Below are 22,406 nucleotides of genomic sequence, written 5' to 3'. Positions count from 1 at the left end.
AGACAATATCTGCAGACATTATCTGTATATTATTACTAGAAAGCACTTGCACAAATGTTCCCTTCGGGAGTAACAAAGCATGTATCTGGAACACTTCGAGCCCGGCATGACACAGACCCATTACTTTTGATTAATATAATACATTTGATGAGGGAGAAAACAGTTTTCTATTTCTCGCTGTTATTGATGCATTGTAAAATTAGGGAAGGCATCCTATACAGACTCCGCTGCACAAATTCAGATTACTATGACTTATAGATTCACTTCTACCCACAATTGTTCTATTGTGAACAATGAGAACAAGATGGCTCTAGTCCAACTGACTATTTTTCGTGACAGGTTCATCCATTTCCCCTTTCTACCACTCAAAGTCCGGCTTGCTACAAAGTGGCAACATTTTAGAAGAAAATGTTTCATCTCAGATGAATGGTCTTCAGGGAGGAACATGAATCAGGCACTACAAAGCAAGGAGGCTGCAAGCAAAGCTGCTGCTGCAAGATTCTTTAACGAAAAAAGCTAATTAGACAAAGCCTAATAAGCCCCATTGGCGTTGCCTACTGATGGGATGACATCATTTAACAGAACAAAGACTAAACTTTAAAAAAAATACAATACTTCAGTGAGCTCAGATTCTTACCCACGTGGTGACGTTAAAAGCCAATAAAAACTTACAAAATAACGAGCCCGAAATGTGACCGTCTATTACATCCTCAAAGCTTATTAGTGACTACAAGATTATTGTCTATTGGTTTTACACTTACTTAACAATGTCAGCTTTAATCTACTATGAGATTATATTTATGCTAAATACAGGGAATAGCGCTACTTTATTAGCTCACTGCCATTCTCAGTAATGGATATCCTATACAAACACGCTCAGGGACAGGCGTAGTGGGGGGAGAGTTTGGCAATTGGCACAACTCATCTTTACACTGTGTTATTCGTAGTTTACACAGGACTGCAAATAAACCAACACAATTTTAATTTGCAAAATGTTTCCGAACTAAAAGGAAAGCAGCACAAGGCATTTATAGATATTAAAAAAAAAGGTCAAACAACTGCTCATCCGGTCCTGAGAAAGGCGACTGTTCGTCACGTTGCCTCATATAAACAATCTGCATACAAGTTATTATATTAAATTATTTAGATTGCAAGAAAAGTCTCTATTCTAAACGGATTATTGAGGATTAGGTTTTATTCCATCAGAAAACAAGAATCTATCGGATTATAACATTAACCCTTACGATGTTCCCTGTACAGAATGAGCTGTTTAAGAGTCCTATTCACATCCAGTTGCCCATCTAGGACATTTAGCAGCAGGTCGCCCCAACAAACATCACTTTTACTTTTTGTTCTCGCCTTAAAAAGGACCACTAAACCTCAAGCCAGCAGCAAATAAAAAGGCATCTTACAAAAAGTGCTGCTAATGTAACGGTCTCCAGGGCTCTGAAACCTAGAAAAACGTTATGTAAAAAAGAAAAGAGCAGTCACAGGGCAGCAAGTTGTTTGGATTCCTAGTCAAAAGTCACATTGACCAACATCGATCACATTAGAGTACGTGAATAGTAAAAAAGTGAGGAGTAAAATGCAAGTAGGCTCTGCACACATCACAATTGTGCTTCATGTTATGTCATTGCTTATTTTTTCCCATATACAGCGATAACATAAAAGCCCCTCCACAGTCATTGATGCCATCCACGGTTATCGGTCACAGGTGTCCATTTTCACTATACTGTGCCAAAGCCTAGATCACGTGACACCCTACTGATGAAGCGGTCCTGTGTAGCAGCAATGTAACCCATGTCATATCCTACCACAGTTTTCCACCAACTATTGGCTCAGGAGAAAAATTTGGTCTTACACATATCCCCAAGGCTGGGACAATTCACCGACCACTAAGACAAAGATATTAAGCACAACGGCAGGAAAAACCTTGAATGCATGATGCAGATCCATTGATAGCCTATGGATTGATGGAAACACCAAGTACATTGGTCAACCGATTCTGACAGCCCCGGAGATATTGCATAAAGGTGATATGGTGCATGCTCAAACACCCCTACATTTAAATACCTCATGGCAGAGGATGTGCTTAAAACGCCTATTCCAGAAATTTTAGAGGACTGAGAAACTGAATATGTATTACGTGTCCTATAACTAAGTGATAAATGTCCATTATGGGAAACAGACTTTCCCAAGAGCCACTTGGATTTTGAGGTTTTACTTTTATACTTTGTAAAGTAAAATCTTTACATTTCCCTCTGTTGATAGAAATAGCATTGTATAGGGAAGAAAATCTCCATCTTGGTGGGTAGGCATGCAATCTGCTTTGTCAAAGTCTATGGGAAATGAGAAAATACTTTACCTAGAGTACATATCATTGGACAAGCGGTTCCTGAACACACACCATTAATTCCCCCTGTAGTAGTTAACTGCTGGATGGTAAATGTGTAACGTCAAAGTGGCGGCTTCGCAAAATGCTTTCCTTGCAATTTAAAAAAATAAATAAAAATTGCCTTGAAAAAAATGGCAAACGTGTTCTCAAATACAACAAATATCATAAAGAGAATATGAATATACAGAAAACACTAAAGCAACTAGCATTACACAGTGCATGAGTGGCTCACAGTTGTCTAATGAACCATCTCAGGAAAGATTATCATTTTCTTACCTTGATCCACCACTTCTCAATTCTCTGGTGGGATTTTATTTACTACCACAAAAAATAGTAATCAAGAGGGAAACCTCTGGAAGTCTGTTGTTGTTCTCTTTTCAGATTAGCCATTCTTTGTCTCAATAAATGCATTCCACAAAGTATGAAAACTGATATACAAGTGTTACCAACACCGCCACAGCTTGGCCAAACAAACCTCAACAGAAAGCAGCAAGGTGGCGTGACTAGTCTATAAGCTAGGGATCCACGAAATACAAGCAGCACTAAACAGAAACAGAGAGACAAAAATACACAAACAAGCTGTAAATAGCAGTTTATAAGACTTACTAATATAGTTCAGTTGGGCCAGGTGCCTGCATCGTTGGGAAACTGGTCCATCCAGGGTCCGGCTCTGCTTTTGGTCCTGTCCTCAACACAGGGCAGCAGCTCCGGTTTCACAACAGGAGACCAGAGCCGTGTGTGATTGGAGCCATTAACTGCTCATTTTAATAGCTAGCCTAAATACGTAGACACAGAAGGAGGCTGGCTTGGCTATTGAAATAAGCTATCAGCCAGCTCCCATCACACACACTGCTCCAGTTACATGACTGAATAGGAAACATCATGTGTGGAGCATAGAACCATCATTGAAGATGTTAGATCCATGAGGGATCAGCTACCCGACAATGGGGCACCTGGCCTAATTGATTACTGTATATTAGGACTCATTCAGATGCCCATGAGTGGAGTACGTGTTCTAGCCATGTTTTTCACAGACAGTACACTTGCTATAATCTATGGTTCTTTTCGTATGTCAGTGTGTTTTTTTGCAGTCTGCCAAAGAATCATGCAGACATGCCTAGTCAACAATCAAAATTACCCATGCTAGTCTATGGGTCCATGAAAATCACTGTCGGCAGATACATGCCCATCAGTGGAAAAATATCACAGATGGTAAAAACTGGCACTGACCAAACGCTGATGAAAATCTGATGAACAATAATTACAGATGTCTGAACGTGACCCTAGTAAGATAAAATATGTTTACTACTTTTGTTACTGGAAGATCTCTTGGGCTACATTCTCACGAGGAGTTCAAGGTTAGTTTTTCATACTGTGTATTTTTTTTAAAAATGCAAGTAACCTACTTAATGAGTGCAGAAATTCTGTAACATCAAAAACTCACCAGAACACTCATCATGGGAACGTGGCGCCTAAAAAAAGTGTTCTCTGTGACAGATAAGGTTAGAGAACACAAGCGGCAGATGCGCTAATGGTAAAATACGTGTATCCTTGCCTGAACAGAGTTTGTTTTTGACAGGTCTGTAGCTTAAAGTTTAGGGACTGATATAACACAACACTTAGTTGTAGGTCCCAGATGACCCTTTAAAGATGTTTGAAACATTTTCTCATATTTGGAATGAAACAAAAAAATAAAAAGAAGCGTAATACAAACCAGGTTTCTATTTTCTTGCTCTCTGAATAGAAGAAATGTTTTCAGCTGAGAGGTAATGGCCACATACAAGGGCAGGGGTACAAGTATAAATACATACTGGTACACTGATAAACTGGAAACCTGTATGGTGTAAAAGAAGCACAATTACATCAGAGACAAGGTCCCGGATTATCCTTAGGCTATGTGCACATGCTGTGGATTCTGCTGCGGATCCGCAGCGCTTCTGGCCCCGAGAGTCCGCAGCAGTTTCTGCTGCGTTGTACAGTACCACTGTTTTCAATGGTCAAACCAAAAACGCTGTGCACATGCTGTGGATTTTTCCGCGCGAATTTGCTGCGGGTTACAATCCGCAGCATGTCAATTCTTTGTGCGGAATCCGCTGCAGTTTGACACCTTATCCATTGTGCGTCTTTTGACCTGCGGATTTTTACAAATCCGCAGCTCTCCAAACTACGTGTGCACATAGCCTTATGCGTTAACAATGTCCAATTTTGTACTGCATTCAGAGAAGAGATACGGGTGATAGAAATAAGGCTTAGGGCCCCGTCACACATAGCGACTCACCAGCGATCCCGACAACGATATCACCTTGTCAGGATCGCTGGTGAGCTGCCAAACAGGCAGCTTCATCAGCAATCAGCACCAGCAATCAGCATCAGCGACACGCGGGTAACAAGCGACGCACGTCGCTTAGTTACCAGCAGTGTATCTTAGTTACCAGCGTGCTGATGCAGGGAGCTGGTAACCAAGGTACACATCGGGTTTCTAAGGGGCGCGCACCCCTTAGAAACCTGATGTGTACCTTGGTTACCAGCTCCTGCTCGCTGGTCTCCCGCCTGTCACATGCAGTGATGCGTGCTGGCCAGAGGGAGACCAGCGACCCCAAAAATTTCCAGAGGTTTCCGCAGCGATCCCCGGCAGGGGGGCCGATCACTGTCACACACAGCAATCTCGCTGGTGAGATCGCTGTTGCGTCTCAAAACTTGTGACTCAGCTTGTGACGGGGGCTTTAGGCGAGATTCAAGCCACGTCTGACCCTCAGACATCATCAACTGCCACATGTACCGCTTAAAAGAAGTGGACCCCATCCTCCCCAATAGTCATAAGGAGATTTATCAGAACTGATGCAAAGATAAAATGGAGTAATTGGCAAATAATCAGATTTACGCTTCTATATTTCACAGCATCTCTGGGAAATGAGAGAATGAATCAGCCTGGAGTAGATTCCCAGAAGAACCAGTTTTCCTTTGCATCAGATTTGAGAGATCTCACACAGACTTCAACTAGACAAACTAAGTCCAAGTCACAGATTTTAATCCAGACACAATAGCATAGCTTCTTATGCATGTTTTAGACTCTGCGGGGCAGATTCATCCCTCATGGGGTTTCCCAATTTTTTTTTTTTTATTTTTTTTTGTTAAATTCCTTAAAATGTTGCACAAGATCAAAATGCTCTTTATTTCGTCTTTGACCACTTTTGTGACTTTTTTTTTTTTTTTTTAGGGCAAAAGGTATGATGTTCCACTCAAAATGGCACAAGAGTTTTGTCATACTTTTTGGTATACAGAAAATCACTAAATGGACAGGGGAATGGAGTACATTTACTAAAATCAAGTGGCTAAAGATTAAACACTGAAAACCTATACAAGCCTTGGACATGATATGTATATGAAATAAAAAAAGAGAAAAGAACATCAGGTGCAAATGAAAAACAGGCAAAACACACCAAACACCATGTATGATTCTGGCCCCTTACTTTAAATCCATATCTATGGCTCTATTGAGGGACATTTCTAATCCTGATCAAGACATTAACCCTAACCATCAGGAAAGGGGGCTCAGATGTGGTGAGCTCAGCCAAAGAATCTAAAGTTTTTTCTTTCATGATATAAGGATTTTGAGAGCAAAATAAATGTTTGGAAGGACATTCCAATGGAAAGATTCCATCAGTGATCGGTGTGCTCCAATTTCTGAGAATTAAGAGGCCATCGTCGCTTTCTGCACTGTACCAGCTAGGGTTAACAACAGTCTAGGTAAAAAATGAAAAATAAAAAAAATAAAAAAAATCCAGGGCCTTCTCATTCTAGTCAATCTAATAGGATGCAATATCCTAGCAACATGTCATCCCTGACCTAAAGACCTACCTAAAGTTCTGACAATAGGGCAAGAACGTACACCCCAAATATTACCTGCGGGCGCTCTAGTCGGCAGCTGACAATTCAGACATTTATATGTTGTGACTGACAAGCAAAAACCGTGTGGATATTTTTACAGATAAATCAAATTCTTCAGGTACATATTTCTTTCACGAGAGTCCTAGGATATAATAAATATGCATTCACGAAACTGCAACCACAGCAGTTTAGGTTTTCAAGAGCAACAATGGAAATTATGGAAAAGCAATGCAAGTAACGCTGTGTTACCGGAGAAGAAGAAGGTGTCATCTCTGACAAAGCTGGAAAGATATTTCATGTCTCTCCTTTATTTTCAGAAGCGAGATGCAGAGCTATACAGCTAAAGATGCAGCGTGTCTACACAGGGATACAGTGGCTCTTATAGTGGCATGTTCACAGTGATTTGTCGAGGATCTTGGAATAAATTTTGATTCACATAAAAATGTGCTTAAGACGCTATGAATAGGTTTCCTGTTGATTTAAGTAGGAAAATGCTGCTGTATTGCCCATTGCTGGGTTTTATTTTGGGTGTTTATTTTAGAGTGCAAAAAAGAACAACCCGTCACCTCTTAGGGTTGTGTCTGCGGATGCATTCTCGGTCATAATCACCACGCAGTGGCGGATTATAATGAGGTCAATTTGGGCAGTTGCCCCGGGCCCAGTGGGATTAAGGGGCCCACAGCCCAGGCCAGTAAATTGCCCCATTATAATCCGCCACCGCGCAGGGCCGGATTATAGGCAGGGAAGGCGGGGCTTCAGCCCCGGGGCCCCCACCACAAGAGCTTCTAAGGGGGCCCCCACCACATTCCTGCTTGCTGCAATGGCACTCCATCTTCTCCCCACCTAAAAGTGAGTGACCGTGGGGGCGGCATTATGTGCTCTGCTACCAGCAGCATCTACAAGTAGCGTGAACGCTGATGCTGCTGGTAGCGTGCAAAGGCTTGTGATGAGATCACAGGAGGTAAGGTGTCAGGGCCCCCGATCATGTGACCCCTGTCTCCTCCCCTCCTTTGACCTCATCACAGGTCCTGTGCGCACAGCACAGAGCACTGAGAGCAGCCATGTATGTGGAGTGCGGCTCTGCGGGTGGAGGTCGGTGCTGGAGGCTCCATTATTCTCTATGTGGAGTGCGGCTCTGCGGGTGGAGGTCGGTGCTGGAGGCTCCATTATTCTCTATGTGGAGTGCGGCTCTGCGGGTGGAGGTCGGTGCTGGAGGCTCCATTATTCTCTATGTGGAGTGAGGCTCTGCGGGTGGAGGTCGGTGCCGGAGGCTCCATTATTCTCTATGTGGAGTGCGGCTCTGCGGGTGGAGGTCGGTGCTGGAGGCCCCATTATTCTCTATGTGGAGTGAGGCTCTGCGGGTGGAGGTAGGTGCCGGAGGCTCCATTATTCTCTCTGTGGATTGTGGCTCTGCGGGTGGAGGTCGGTGCTGGAGGCTCCATTATTCTCTATGTGGAGTGTGGCTCTGCGGGTGGAGGTCGGTGCTGGAGGCCCCATTATTCTCTATGTAGAGTGTGGCTCTGCGGGTGGAGGTCGGTGCTGGAGGCCCCATTATTCTCTATGTAGAGTGCGGCTCTGCGGGTGGAGGTCGGTGCTGGAGGCTCCATTATTCTCTATGTGGAGTGTGGCTCTGCGGGTGGAGGTAAGTGCTGGAGGCCCCAATATTCCCTATGTGGAGTGCGGCTCTGCGGGTGGAGGTCGGTGCTGGAGGCTCCATTATTCTCTATGTGGAGTGTGGCTCTGCGGGTGGAGGTCGGTGCTGGAGGCCCCATTATTCTCTATGTAGAGTGCGGCTCTGCGGGTGGAGGTCGGTGCTGGAGGCCCCATTATTCTCTATGTGGAGTGCGGCTCTGCGGGTGGAGGTCGGTGCTGGAGGCTCCATTATTCTCTATGTAGAGTGTGGCTCTGCGGGTGGAGGTAAGTGCTGGAGGCCCCATTATTCCCTATGTGGAGTGCGGCTCTGCGGGTGGAGGTCGGTGCTGGAGGCTCCATTATTCTCTATGTGGAGTGTGGCTCTGCGGGTGGAGGTCGGTGCTGGAGGCCCCATTATTCTCTATGTAGAGTGTGGCTCTGCGGGTGGAGGTCGGTGCTGGAGGCCCCATTATTCTCTATGTAGAGTGTGGCTCTACGATTCGTGACCCCCGTCACGTGACGAGGGGGGCCCACAGAGTCTGAACTGCCCCGGGCCCTGGCTACCCTTAATCCACCCCTGTCACCACGGATATACAGTTCTAACTGCTATGCCAGCGCACACCAGCGGCTCTTCACACGGCCGAGTGTGTGTGTCAGCATGAAAAAAATTGTCAGAGTTTTGCCCCAGGCACTCAGACAATTTCTTTCTCTTTTGTCACCCATATTCAGGCCATTTTTACATGGCAGCAGTTATGTCACAAGACTAAATACAGTTTCCTATGGTAACGAATTGCACTGAGTCTGTAGAAGTTGGATGTTATGCGGTGGCTCTGTATGGAATTTGATTGTTTGTTTTGTGAACGCAATAGGCGAGTCTCATCTGACATATGGAAGAAACTAGTGCATGTGGCGATTTTTGGGCAGATTCAGTTAAAAAATAAATAATCAAACCAGATGGACACTCATGTGAACATTCCCTCTGAATAACACTAGTCTGGGCGCTGTGTGTTTATTCCACAGATGCCACTCAGGCTGAAAATACAGTCATATCAACTTGTCCTAATGGGTTACTGAGGATGGGAAATCACAAAACAGACTATGCCACATCAATAGCTGGCAGCTTTTGTGACTGGTCACTATGCAGACAGGCACACAAATCTGCAGATGGAGTCAGTCACGTCTGCATTTTGCAGACGGTACTGGCCCGAGTTTTAAGGGGGTTTTACACTAAGCGATATCGCTAGCAATATCGCTAAAACGTCACTGGTTTTGTGACGTTATAGCGATATTGCTAGCGATATCGCTATGTGTGATACTTACCAGCGACCGGCTCCCCCGCTGTCCATCGCTGATCGCGCGAGAATGTCCGGCTCCATTTCTCGTCGGGCGCTTCCTGCTGAGACTTCCTGCTGTGACGACGAGCGACGCTGGACGCGGGCGGGAGGACGTCAGGATCGCTGTGTGTGAAAGGTGAGTATCGCGCGCTGCGTCGCTGCTGCATCGCTGTGAGATCTTTCTGTATGAAAGCTCACTAGCGATCATTTAGCGATGCACCAGCGATCCTGACCGGGTGGGATCGCTGGTCGGATCGCTGGTGCATCGCTAAATGTAAAAGGGCCTTTAGTACGACTGTGTAAACTTGGCTTAAAGTCAATCTATTAATCCCTCTGCATCTGACAAGTACAAAGTCCCAGAAGATACAGGATGAACACTGTAGTTAAGGAGCTGCTTAAAAAGTATTGATTTGCAAACTTACATGGCTCTGAACCTCTTAAAGTGGTATTCCCATCTCCAAAATCATATAAAAATATGTAGTAGGAATAATAATAATAATAATAGCAAATGCATCCAAATAGAAATGTAGTATAGTTCCTTAGATTCGTTATGTAACCATGGATACCCAAGCTACAGGAATGCCCTGCACATGGGGTAAGAGACATGGTGAATCTGAAGAGCTATACTACATTTCTAATTAGGGGTATTTGCTAATATTATTATACCTACTACATATTGGGGTAGGATCTTGGAGATGGAAATACCCCTTTAACTTCCCAGAACACTTTTCATTATGATTACAGGCCAGACTGCAATGAAATGTGACACCTATGTACAGATAACACTGAATTTACCAAAAAACAGGTGATGGTCACAGCTCACCTCCTCCCCCTCTGCATAGATCACACAACATGCCTCTTATTGAAGTCAGTAAGTCATGTCCAGACAATAGGTACCTATAATTCACAAAGTTACTGTAAAGTAGATATCTATATGTAATCTAATTCTACACCCATCTACCAGATATCTATTCTTAAAGGGAATGTCCAGTCAAGTATGTGATCTGTATACTCCCGGCCAGAACCGGACTAGCGGGCGCAGCCTCGCTCACTTGCCAACTAGACGGATTCTGTCCAGGACCATTCATATCACATACTTGACCGCTGTTCCCACTGGGCAAAACCACCCAGCGTACAGTGCGTGCATTGGGGTATTCCTTAGTCTGCAGTCATAAAGAGAGACTGCAAACTTGTCATTCTAGATCGGACAAACCCTAACTAATGACTAACCGGCAGTTTAATTTTTGTTTCATAAATCAATAGTGCACATGAAATTAAGCAACTCTAATATATCTTATCAGCTTCTTTCTCCTCAAAATTCTCAATTCCCAGGTAAAATCTCCTCAAGATTCTCAATTCCCAGGTAAAATCTGTACTTAGTTCAGACAGAATGGTACGTTACTGAGAGAGTAATTGACTGCACTTGTCTCAAGTTTTCAGATGACGTAAAAAGACCATGCTCAGAAGTGTTACAAAAGGGTCCTACCATAGATGTAAAACTGATGACAAATCACTATTCTGCAAAAACTTCAGTTACTGCGTTACGCAGGGTAAATCGTAATAGAAATTCCTGCTGATCAGAGATAGAGAAGCATTGTGGTATGGCATTAGCATCTCCATGTGTCACTGTTACAATGTCATGCACAAGCCTCGCGTGACCTCCTGTAAATCTTTCCTAATGCACATTTGCTCTTTTTCCCTAATAATGCACAAGGGATGGGTATTAATATGCAGCGTTATTACGCACAGTCATTACCTTGCGATGTATTGTCTTCCTCGGCGAACCGTTGCTAGGGTCCTTCGATGCAGCTCTGGGATGAAGCAGAAAACCTGGTGAAATAACAAGATATTATTTATTTATGAAGCGGTAATAAGTCCCAAGGTATTAGCTTATTAGTATACATGTTATTCTTGAAAAAAAAAATTTTTTTTTAAAGTCTACAAATATCAGAAGAACCAAGGCTCAATGAATATGGCTTCTGAGCCTTTTACTGATGGTATACACCAAGTTTTTTCCAACATACGCCCTTTATAGGCATACAGGGAATAAGCCGCACGGATGTCCCCACTTTCCACAGACTTTATACTCCAGGAAAGGAAACATCACTGCTAAAACACATACCTGGTTAAAGGAACTCTGCCAGGAAAATAGTACCTAGACTATGGATATGTCTGGACAGATCCTAGTATCACGATAAGGCCTCACTCACACTGGAGTATAATATGGCCGAGTGCTGACATTTTATCGGATAGCACTCGGCCCACTGTTACACCATGGGGCAATGCACATCTGCGATTATTTTCTCATGTCGATTTGGCATCAGAAAACTATCGCTGCATGCTTCGAGTCCCTACGGTATTCGGATCATGCACATCCATACAAGTCTATAGGAGCAAGTAAAACATCGGACTGCACTCGGATGTCATCCGAGAGATGTCCAGTGTACACTCACAGAGACAATGCAGAAGATAGAAAAATTAAGTTCTCCGCACCTGTGCTGCAATTCTCTCATGCTAGAGAATTTGATCACAGGAGAGGACATCCGATCAGACTCACAAACATATGCCAGTAGGAGACAGCCCTAAAGAACAGTACTCGCTTTGTATTAATGCAATCCACCAGTGCTGAGAAATCAAGCATGGAAGCCTCATGCAAATTAGCCTGGAAGTGCTGATGTACACAGAGGGTACTGACACGCCCCCTGTACACTTTCAAGCTAATTTGCATGTGGTTTCAAAGCTTTGTACTACAATCTCTACCACCACTAGTTTCAGTAGCAAAAATCATACTGATAATTGCTTAAAAAAAAGTACCGTAATATACCAGGGCTGTGGAGTCGGTAAGCCAAACCTGCGACTCCGACTCCCACATATATTGCTTATATTTAAGTGAAAAATTTATTGTAGTACAATGTGAACATCAGACATTTAATCATTTTTATGATACAATAATCAAGACATTTAGATAGAACATAATATATATTTATTGGAATACAACTTTAGAACACAAAAAACTATAATAAATTGTAAATATCGAATACACTATGTAATATCGATTACATATATACACACACATACATATACACACACACAGTATATATATATATGTAAAACTATGTAAGTGGCAAAAACAGTTTTCAACAAAAACATAGTAAATAACATTTGTGCAGTCTATGAATTTGTTCTAAGAAATAGAATTGCCTCCATCAGATCGTCCTTCATAGATGACCTAAAATCTGACCTAATAATTTTAAAGCTAGAGAACAACCTCTCTACACTAACTTGGGTTGGAGGCAAAGCCGTAACCACATGGGCAACATCTCTAACAATTTCTAGGTATAAAGGAATTGCCTCATGCACAGTCAGTTTTGATGAACGGTTGAATTTTTCTATTTCTTTGAGAGCAAGTGAAACATTTTGCTGAAATATGGTCAATCTGCTTGCTATAGGAGACGGAGTGAAATCTTTTTCCTTACAGCAACGCTTTGCCTGCTCCATATCATCCAAATACCTGTCAAAGTCAAACTCCTCATCTGAGGAGGATGAAGATATGGCAGCAGTAGCACTGTCAGGACCCAAGTCCTCTTGCGCCTGGCAGTCCTCCTGTAGGCCACTCATCCTAACTGCTACCTCAGTCAGAGCTTCTTTTCCTTTAGTAAGCTGTTGATCATCAAGCAATATACGATAACTTGTGTCCACATAAACAGCTGCCAGAAAAATTTTATTTTCCAATAGCTGTGTCTCTCTCCGTTTCATTGAAGCAGAAATGCCATCTGCGATTAAATCTCCTCTTTGGGACAGGCAAAATAGCAAGTTCTTCCACTTCCTTATGAAAATGCCAGGAGTTATGTCCTCAGCTTGTAATTTTTTAGCCATGGTAAATAGGTGATTAAGCAGTTCCTTCAATTCAGCCACCTGTGTCCATTGACCTTCATTTAGGGTTACCTGAGGGTTTGCCATATCTATAAGAAACGGTTTTAGCCAGGATCAAAACTGGGGGGGGGGGGGGGGGGGGGCAGAACCTCATACTGTTCCGCAGAATCTCATACTGCACACCTCAGCTGCTGCAGAACCTTAAACTGCACACCCCTACACTTGAAAATAAAGCCTGCACCTTAAGATGTGGTGAATGCAGTCTATTTATTCCAACTATAAATTGATGTTGATGTGTTACTGAAGACGAGCAATGCCTGTCCTGGGTGTCCTTTTGGGCAGCTATGAGGTGTACCTGACTGGTGCTAAAAAAAAAAAAAAGAAGTGTTAGTCTGTGTGCTACCCGGCTTTCATTCTTTTTGGTACAGATAATATATGGATAGACAGATATGGATAAATGGATAGATATAGCAAAAGCAGATTAGAAATCTGCTCTTGCTATTGAAAACATTATCTATGAGCTCAAAAACCTTTCAGGTGATGCGGTTTTTTAAAAAGATGATCTGGTTTTGCAGCTGAAAAACGTATCCTCAAAAAAATGCAGCAAAAACGCTGTGTGTGAATGTAGCCTTAGATCAGGAACAGAACAGCCATTTATAGGACATTTCATAACTTTCCCAAATTCCTATGAAAAAATATTCAGCACATTCTGCATTGAACTACTGTACCCAATTTATTATATATTGTCGGAGTCGGTCCATTTTATACCGACTCCACCAAAATGAGCTCCGACTCCACAGCCCTGTAATATACAGTATATAATAACAATTTATGTCTATTTTGGCCCCCCAAAAAGAAATAAATAGAAATAAATTGAATTTTAAAGGATACTACAGAGTGATCATCCCTATCTTCTGTTACTAGCCCCAGCTATACAAGTAGTGAGCGCAGCTCTGAACATAACCTGGATTCCGCAGTTGGTAAATGTTGCTTTTGAGAATCGTTCCAGAAGCAATAATGCATCGTACTGCAACATATTTCATATTCTTACAATTGTAGGGGAATTTATCTTATCTCGCCATTAATGAATCCAATGTATAACAGGGCTGCATCGTTTACTGGGGTTTAAAGCAGATATATAGCACACACTGTGTAAAACAAATCACTTCTGTGACAGCAGCAATACCAAAAACGATAATTATTATGAGACAGGCAGTCAATGGGAAAATCAATGCATTTTAATAGCACAGCGGGCAGCAGATGTATCTGCAAGGTGACCCCCTTTAGCATCTCGCACGGACAGCCATGGCTTGATCCACCTTTCATCACCATCCGGAAGATAGGAAGGTGCTCTGGTTATGTACAATAAGCGGAACATCAATAATAATGTCAGCTGCCTTCACCCACATGACGGAAAAGCAATTTACATAAATGAACATCCATGCGTAGAGACTCTTCAAGGTCAGACTAGACTGCTGTTCACCTTATCAGTGGAACTGCCAGGTTTACCAAACTCAAAAAACCTCTCCAAGTAGAAGACGCACAAGAGCCCATCATGTCGAGTTAAATATCGGCCAGAGCAGACCAGGGGGCATTAGCATTGTGCACATCGGTCTCTATTTCACTTAAACGAAAAAAGTAAGCGTTAGCCAATTGAGAAAAGAATGTTCTCAGTGGGAAAAACATGATAATGGTTAGCCAAAATAAATTCTGCTCCAAAGCAAGATTTCAAGACTTCTTAGGTCTCTTTCTCAAGAATGGTATAGCAAAAGTATCTAAAGATAAATATTCTATAAGATTCCCGGGGACAGTCACATGATCGTCTTTCAATGTGGGGTACTTCATTCTGTGCACTCTATGCCCTATCGGGGTCTGTATGTGGGAGAAACAGGACAATTACTGAGGGCAAGAATGAGGTCTCACCGCCACACGATTACACACAAAAACATCCATGTAACGGTGGCCAAACATTCTGAGGTCCAGGACACAGCAGAAACAATATGAATCTTGTCACATTAAAAGGCAAACTCAAATCACAAAAAAAAAATAAGGGTTTGGGAATACAAACTTATCACAGTCTTTAATTCCCTCCACAGGACTAAATCTGTCAGGAAAATATATGACTTAAAACAAAATCTGAGGCAACTGCTAAAGAGACAGTGAGGGCACTGGGCCTCTGACCTTATTTGGATATTGGGACTATAAAACTTTCACACCACTAATCTAATCTAATTAAGGATTCTGTCTCTGAGCTCAGTTTGTTTGATTTATTTAATTGTCCTTTTATTATGCCATTCCTCAGCATTTTTTTGTGCATATATTTGTGCTTCTTCAGATACTTTGTTATACCACGCATGAGGACGAGACCTAAGAAGGCTTGAAAGCTTGCTTTGCAACATACCACATTTTTCAGATTACAAAATGCTCCAGATTATAAGATGCACCCCAAATTTTGAAGAGAAAAATAGGATTTTTTTTTTTTAATAAAATGGTGGTGCTTCTTAGAATCCATGCGTCTTATTGCTTAGGCCTGTTTCACACTTCCGTTTTTGTGTCCGCCAAACGGATCCGTTTCCGCTTTTTTTGACGGAAACGGATGCCAACGGATCCGTTTTTAAAAAAACGGATCCGTTTTTTTGACGGATCCACGGTAACCGTAATGGAAGTCTATGGGACAAAAAAAACCGGATCCTGCAAAAAATGGCGGATCCGTTTTTTTACGGAAAACAACGGATTTTGACGGATTTGAAAAAACGGAAGTGTGAAACAGGCCTTACCGGGGGTGGTGGCTTTGGTGAAGCAGGCTGAAATCTCATCACCCGAGATCTTGGTGCCGAGATCTCTATCTGTGCATGCGCCAATACCCCCCCCACCCCACCCCCCACGGCCATTTTCAAGGAGTCAACCGCCTAGGAAACCATGGAACTGGGGGGCTGTGGTCTTTCACAAAATGTCGGCAGAGCCCCCGCAGCACCAGACACCCCCCGCAGCACCGCCGGACACCCTCTCATCCCAGACTGCGGCCGCAACGGTACCGGTAAGGTATGTCCGGATTATAAGACGCACCTCCATTGGCCCCCAAATTTGGGGGAAAAAAGTGCATCTTACAATCCAAAAAATACAGTAATTTTAAGATTATCTTGTTTTTCTCACTGAAAGCATTCTATTTCTCTTCTCACAATGGAGCTGACCATGTCCTATTTGTAGCATCTGATTACTGCCGGACTGTCAAGGAAGGTGCCATTAACAGCTTGTCATTCTACCAAAGAAAAACATTCATACTGCACGATATGAATCCGGACATGGTAAACGATGAAGATGAAAACCAATCTGTCACCAGACCGAGCTCTTGATTTAAGGGGGTATGATCAGATGCAGAAAATAAAAATCCTTTAGAGATACAGAAGTAAGCCTGCATCTTATATGCAGAGTTACAGCCCTTTCACACATCAGCGTTTCCGGTACGTGTGGTTACAATTTTCACATATCCTGGAGACACACATGTAGACATTCACTTGAATGAGTATACGCATATGTCAATGTGTTCCCACTGACCATCAGTTTTTTTCACAGCAGCATGGGCCGCAAAACATCCCGCACATGTGCATACTAAGACATACATGTGTCATCAGTGTGACAAGTACCGGCGCCTGGGAATCAGTGGTACTGTCCATGCTGTTCCCCGGCACCAGCTGATGAAGACAGCTCACATAACAATCAGAGTATTCTCAACTGATAACAGCGAGAGCAGGCGACTGATAGGAATATTCTTCAGCAGGCACCAGTGCTATAAATGAAAAAAAAAAATTTGATGTGGGGTTCCCCTGTATGTTTGATAACCAGCATGGCAAAACTAACAGCTGCAACTATCAGCTGTCAGATTCAGCAAGGCTAGTTATTAAGAACGAAGGGGTCCCCAAGTCATATTTTTAAATTATTTAAATAATTTAAAAAACGTCGTGGTGTCGTCACCATTTTTGACTATCAACAAAGCTAAGGCAGATAGCTGGGGGCTGGTATGCTCAGACTGGTAAGGGGCCATGGATATTGGCCCCCACAGCCTAAAAATTGCAGGCCGCAGCTGACCCAAAAAAGGCGCATCTATTAGATGGGCCAATTCTGGTGCTTTGCCTGGATCTTCCCACTTGCCCTGTGGCGTTGGAAAGTGGGGTTCATATTGGTGGGGTTGATCTCACCTTTGTATTGTCCGGTAACATGAAGCCCACGGCTTCCTTGGGCTTAAGTTCCTTAAGGTTTTTGCACTAACAACTCAGCAACAACTGATACCTGTGTTTTTGCACTTATCAATTGTTTCCTATGGGTGAAAAAACAGTCCACATATGCAGAAAAAAAAAAAACACTTAAACACTGACAAATGTGACATGCTGTAGCTTGCTAAAAAGGAGACGTTTTCCAAATCAGTCAGCATCTCTTTTTTTCCTTGTATAATTCCCATATAAATGTTGCCATCTCTTCTCAGTATATATGCCTGATGAAGGGGCCTTCTGAGACTTGAAATCTTGCAAATATAATTTTTCTGGTTAGCCAATAAAGGTATCACTCCTTGAATAATTTTCTCAATTTTTGGGGGGACATAAGTATTTACAACCAAATCAGTCAGGAAAGTAAAACCAGTGTGTGTGTGTGACATGAGATTTCAAAAATCTCATAGCATTTGCTGGTATTGTAAAACACAGCTTAAAATTTGCATAAAAAGCTGCAAAAGCACAACGTGTGAACATAGCCTTAAACACAGCAGATTTTCAGTACACAAAAAATGCAGCTGAAAAAACCTTGTATGTATGCTACATGGGAACATAGCCTTAGCTGAAGATGCAACTTTATAGTGTGGCCCAACTTGATCCCTGGGAAAGTGCTACTTTCAACACTATCAGTGTGCACAGCAACACCCAACACCTATGGTGCAGGAGGGAGCCACAGGATTCTCACATTACCATCTGTTTATAAGCAGCAAGTACAGCCTACAAGACCAGTCCTAGCAAAGGCCACGCAACCACATCATTGCACAACTCCACCTGAACGGAAGAAGAGCTATCCATTTCTGAGCACCACTCGAGGAACATTATTATTATTTTAGGCACCTTTAGGGCATTTTTTACTTTTGGTTCTCAGGAGACACGCTGTTTGTTTCTCTCAGTTCTGGCTTATATGAAGTCTACCAAACGATATAAACCCGGAGTGTGGACACAGCGGCCGCTTTTTATATCATACAATAAAGAACACTGCACATTAATAGGTTTTAGGGAAATACCCTAAAAACAGCTATCCTAAAACTCGTCTAAGACTCTAGGTACAACAATGTAACCTGTGCCCAAACAAATGACCGCCCACCATCACCAGAGGTCACTGAGGGGCTCCATGGACCACGAGGAGGAATTTGGTTTTCCAGTAGTTGTTTTGCAGCACGTGCAATTTTGTTAGTGGGAGAATATTAATGCACATAACTCAGTTCTCGCATACATATACTAGGCTGTGTATCTCCAATCCACAGCACGCGTTATCCTTTCCTGATTGGAATTGTGCAGATATTTACAATTACAATTTTTCATTTCAATATACTGTTGTTTTTTGGGATTGGAAAAAAAAAAAAAAAAAATCTCTCAACCCTCAAGTCTGTATATGGGGAAGATGCTCTGCAAACAGACATCAATTAACCCTTCTCATAAACCAGCCGCCACAGTAGAATATTACACGGTCATATTTTGCGATTAGGATTTATACACGGCACGGTAATACAGTACCAGCTAAGTTAATGAGATTTTAAAAATCCTATCGACACGTTGTGAAAATTCTCCAAGTGTAAATTGACCTGCTCCTATCTGCAGTATGCTAGTTCTATATGCAGGATTAGTGTATGTGGTGAAATTCTCAATAAAATCTGCATGTAACACCTGTTGGTTTTGATGCGTTAATGTTGACGTTATGCAGCGGAAAATCAGCATCGATTCCACAACTTGTGCATGTACCTTGAAAGTACACAAATCCCAACTTTTAATCAAGAGTCTTCATAAAATACCACTATGGAAATTCATCATCAAGATAAAATTGCACTGATTTACTTTTACCCAAAGGTTAGGACAATAATAATAACTTTTACCCAATGTGCACAAATTACTGAATACTAAATTATTCATGTGTGACCAAATCACTGGTGCCGCACTAGTCAGACGTCAGTGATTCACAACCCGAATGTCATTCATTCTGAACAGCCGTCAGAAATACAGAGAGGATATACTATCTGTATGATTAAATAACCAACCAGCAATCTACCATGGAGCAATATGCATCTAGGATTCCTAATTAGCTGACAAACCCTTTGTATCACTTCAACATTTAGGTGTCAATATAATTTAGACACATTCAGATCTATGGGCAAAGGAGAAATGAGCTCCGACGCTCGTCACATAAGGGCCCCGTCACACAATGACTCACCAGCGATCCTGACAACGATATGAACTTGTCAGGATCGCTGGTGTGTCGCTACAGGATCGCTGGTGAGCTGTCAAACAGGCAGCTTCACCAGCGATCAGCAGCAGCGACGACGAGCGCGCGCATCGCTGTGTACCTTAGATACCAGCGCACTGGTGCAGGAAGCTGGTAACCAAGGTAAACAGCGGGTTTTTAAGCCTGCACGGCGCTTAGAAACCCACTGTTTACCTTGGTTACCAGCTCCTGCGCGCTGATCGCTGGTCTCCCGCCTGCCACACGCAGATGCGTGCTGGCCAGCGGGAGTCCAACAATCAAAAAAATGTCTAGGGCTTTCCACAACAATCAGCGATACCCGGCAGGGGGGGCAGCTGGCTGATAGGTGTCACATACAGCGATCTCGCTGGTAGATTGCTGTTGCGTCACAAAACTTGTGACTCAGCAGCGATCTCGCTAGCGAGATCACCGTGTGTGACGGGGGCTTAAGGTTTGACAAAAATGGCGCTAGATAAGAAATTAGAATCTGATCTGATACAGAGAGTCCTGGAACAAAAATATAACATACAGCACATTTCTAAAATCTGTAGAATAAAAAAAATAATTACAATATTTGAGGCTGAACAGAAGACAATGATCTGATGAGGTTTATGCATGGCTTCATTAAAATATCCGTGGCATTACATCAAGATGCACATCTGTTGCGGGGAATTGAAACATTTTCCCTATATATTCTATCTGGCTGCACATGAACATCAAGCTGTAATTTATAGAGATTTTAGCATTTGTCCTATTACAGTTTAGGACATAGAAGCACATTTTTATGGAGGATTAACCGCGTGTTTCCCCAGTTCATATTACCGTCTTCTGCAATGTGCATCTATCTGTGTAAGGAACAAAAAGAGGTGATGTGAGCAGACCGGTGAAAAAGAACCAATATTACATGTGCTATAGAAAAGCCATATTTCCCAATTAATTGTGATGGATCCTGACATACATAGCAAAAGCCACGTGTCCCGGCTCATACAGGGGCCTCGGTTTTATACATCCTATATAGGGGCTTCCATAGAGCACATGAGGACTCTCCTGCACTAAGCAAAATGTATTAGAACTCAAAAAACATTTTGCGACAAAATGTGCAAACATTTGCCTTTGAGGTTTTTTTTTTTTTATACATTTTTACAAAAATTTCTAAAAAAAAAGAAATGGCTAAGAAGAGATGTAAAATGAGGTAGGTTTATTCATTTGTGGCCATGAAATACTGGCGCAAAGTAATCCAAGAGGTGAACTATGAAAACGTGTAAAACATACATCATCCCACAGCATGCGGCACCAAGATTAGTTTGGGAAGGTCTACGCTTACACTACATGATAATAATAGCTGTGCCCAAACTGTGAACCAATTACTGTATGACATGATCACGTGACCAAATTACAAGAACACTATTACTAATACTCATCTGCGATTACAATCTGTGAAAGCGATCTTTCTGCCCCTTTACGGTTCCCAATCTGGGTGATTTCAGCAGTCTGTCAATTGAGTGACGAGTAGATCATTTTCCAGCATGCTGCGAAGCGATGCAAGCAATAAGACCACTGAGGAACCCTGCAGCCGCTGAGTGGCATCTTACTTCTTCTTAGGGCAGGTGCAGACGTCCGTATTTAGCAAAGAAGATAGAAATCATAGAAATCTCATGCCAACTTTTTTTTTTTTTTTTTTTTAACACAACGTAGACTGACATGGGGTGAGTTTTTGAAGTCTGCAACAAGTTGATTTATTTTGCGAGTAAGTCGAGTTTTATGTGCAGATTCCCCCACAGAATTGCATTAGATGTGGAAAATCCACAGGTAAAAAAAAACATGTGTTTTTAGTGTTACAGAAATGCAATAAAAAGAAATATAATCCACACAACTATCAATAAAGGTTTGTTAAAGCCAAATATGAGGAAGTATCAAAACAGAAAGCATACCAAAAATATATATAAAAAGGAGCGACAAAAACACAATAAACATGTAGAAAATGCACACAAAAGGCAAAGAAAAAACCCACAAGTGACTTAATTAAGCTAAAAGGCTGCAACAACAACAAAAATTCAAAAATCCACAACATACCTGTCAGCCTGACATGCACTTTCTCTTACACTTCATGGCTCTCATTTTATAAACTGTCCTAATTGTAACAGAAACCAAATTTCTACTTTAATTTTCGAATATGCTGAATATATAACACAGATTGTGACTGGATGGTACAGGAAACCCCACAACTCCATCCATTGAGTAAGCAGAGATATATGACGGCCACAATATATTTTTTTTGCATCCTGTACAGTGTTACCTTTGTAAAGCGATGCGGAATTAATGAGGATATATGAGTAAAATAAGTCAAATATAACAGGCATGTGACAGACGTACACTGGAGGAAGAAGCAGGCAGGATTGGAGCGCACAATAGCTGGCAGGTAACACTACGAGATAATAAAGGAGCAAAGCGTGACATTTTCAGGGTTGAACAGGCCAGCCAATTGTAATTGACATGCATGGATTCTGACATTTTCCCTTCAAAATACTGTTTACCTTCCACAATAACCTCACCTGCCACTTCTGCTTAACTTTCTTCCCAGCTATAAACCAAGACACGGCCCTTCCAACCTCATTATTCTCTCCTCGTGCCCGGAGAGCTATAGAAGAAGCCGTTCGCTAAGCTACGTTAATTTTCTGCTCATTATTAATAAATATGCGCGGTCACGAAAATTAGCAAACACGTTCCATAGACTACGAGTATTCGTGTTTGTGACACTGACTTCACAAAGACCACCTCTCTTTTACTGGATGACGTGGTGG

At 42.3% G+C, this 22,406-nt stretch overlaps 1 protein-coding gene across 7 annotated transcripts in view; it reads right to left on the bottom strand.

Moving 5' to 3' along the window:
* ENOX1 (ecto-NOX disulfide-thiol exchanger 1) overlaps nucleotides 1-22,406 on the bottom strand; it is an 835,160-nt gene that overhangs the window by 598,405 nt on the left and 214,349 nt on the right. For all 7 annotated transcript variants that reach the window (XM_073580298.1, XM_073580302.1, XM_073580303.1 and 4 more), the window contains exon 2: nucleotides 11,006-11,079. The gene's annotated coding sequence lies outside the window, so the exon portion shown is untranslated. The remainder of the gene's footprint in view (nucleotides 1-11,005; nucleotides 11,080-22,406) is intronic.

Source organism: Dendrobates tinctorius, unplaced genomic scaffold (assembly GCF_039654945.1).
Source record: "Dendrobates tinctorius isolate UK_male_01 unplaced genomic scaffold, ASM3965494v1 ptg000064l, whole genome shotgun sequence".
Taxonomy (NCBI): Eukaryota; Metazoa; Chordata; class Amphibia; order Anura; family Dendrobatidae; genus Dendrobates; species Dendrobates tinctorius.
This window is presented reverse-complemented; position numbering and strand designations above follow the sequence as displayed.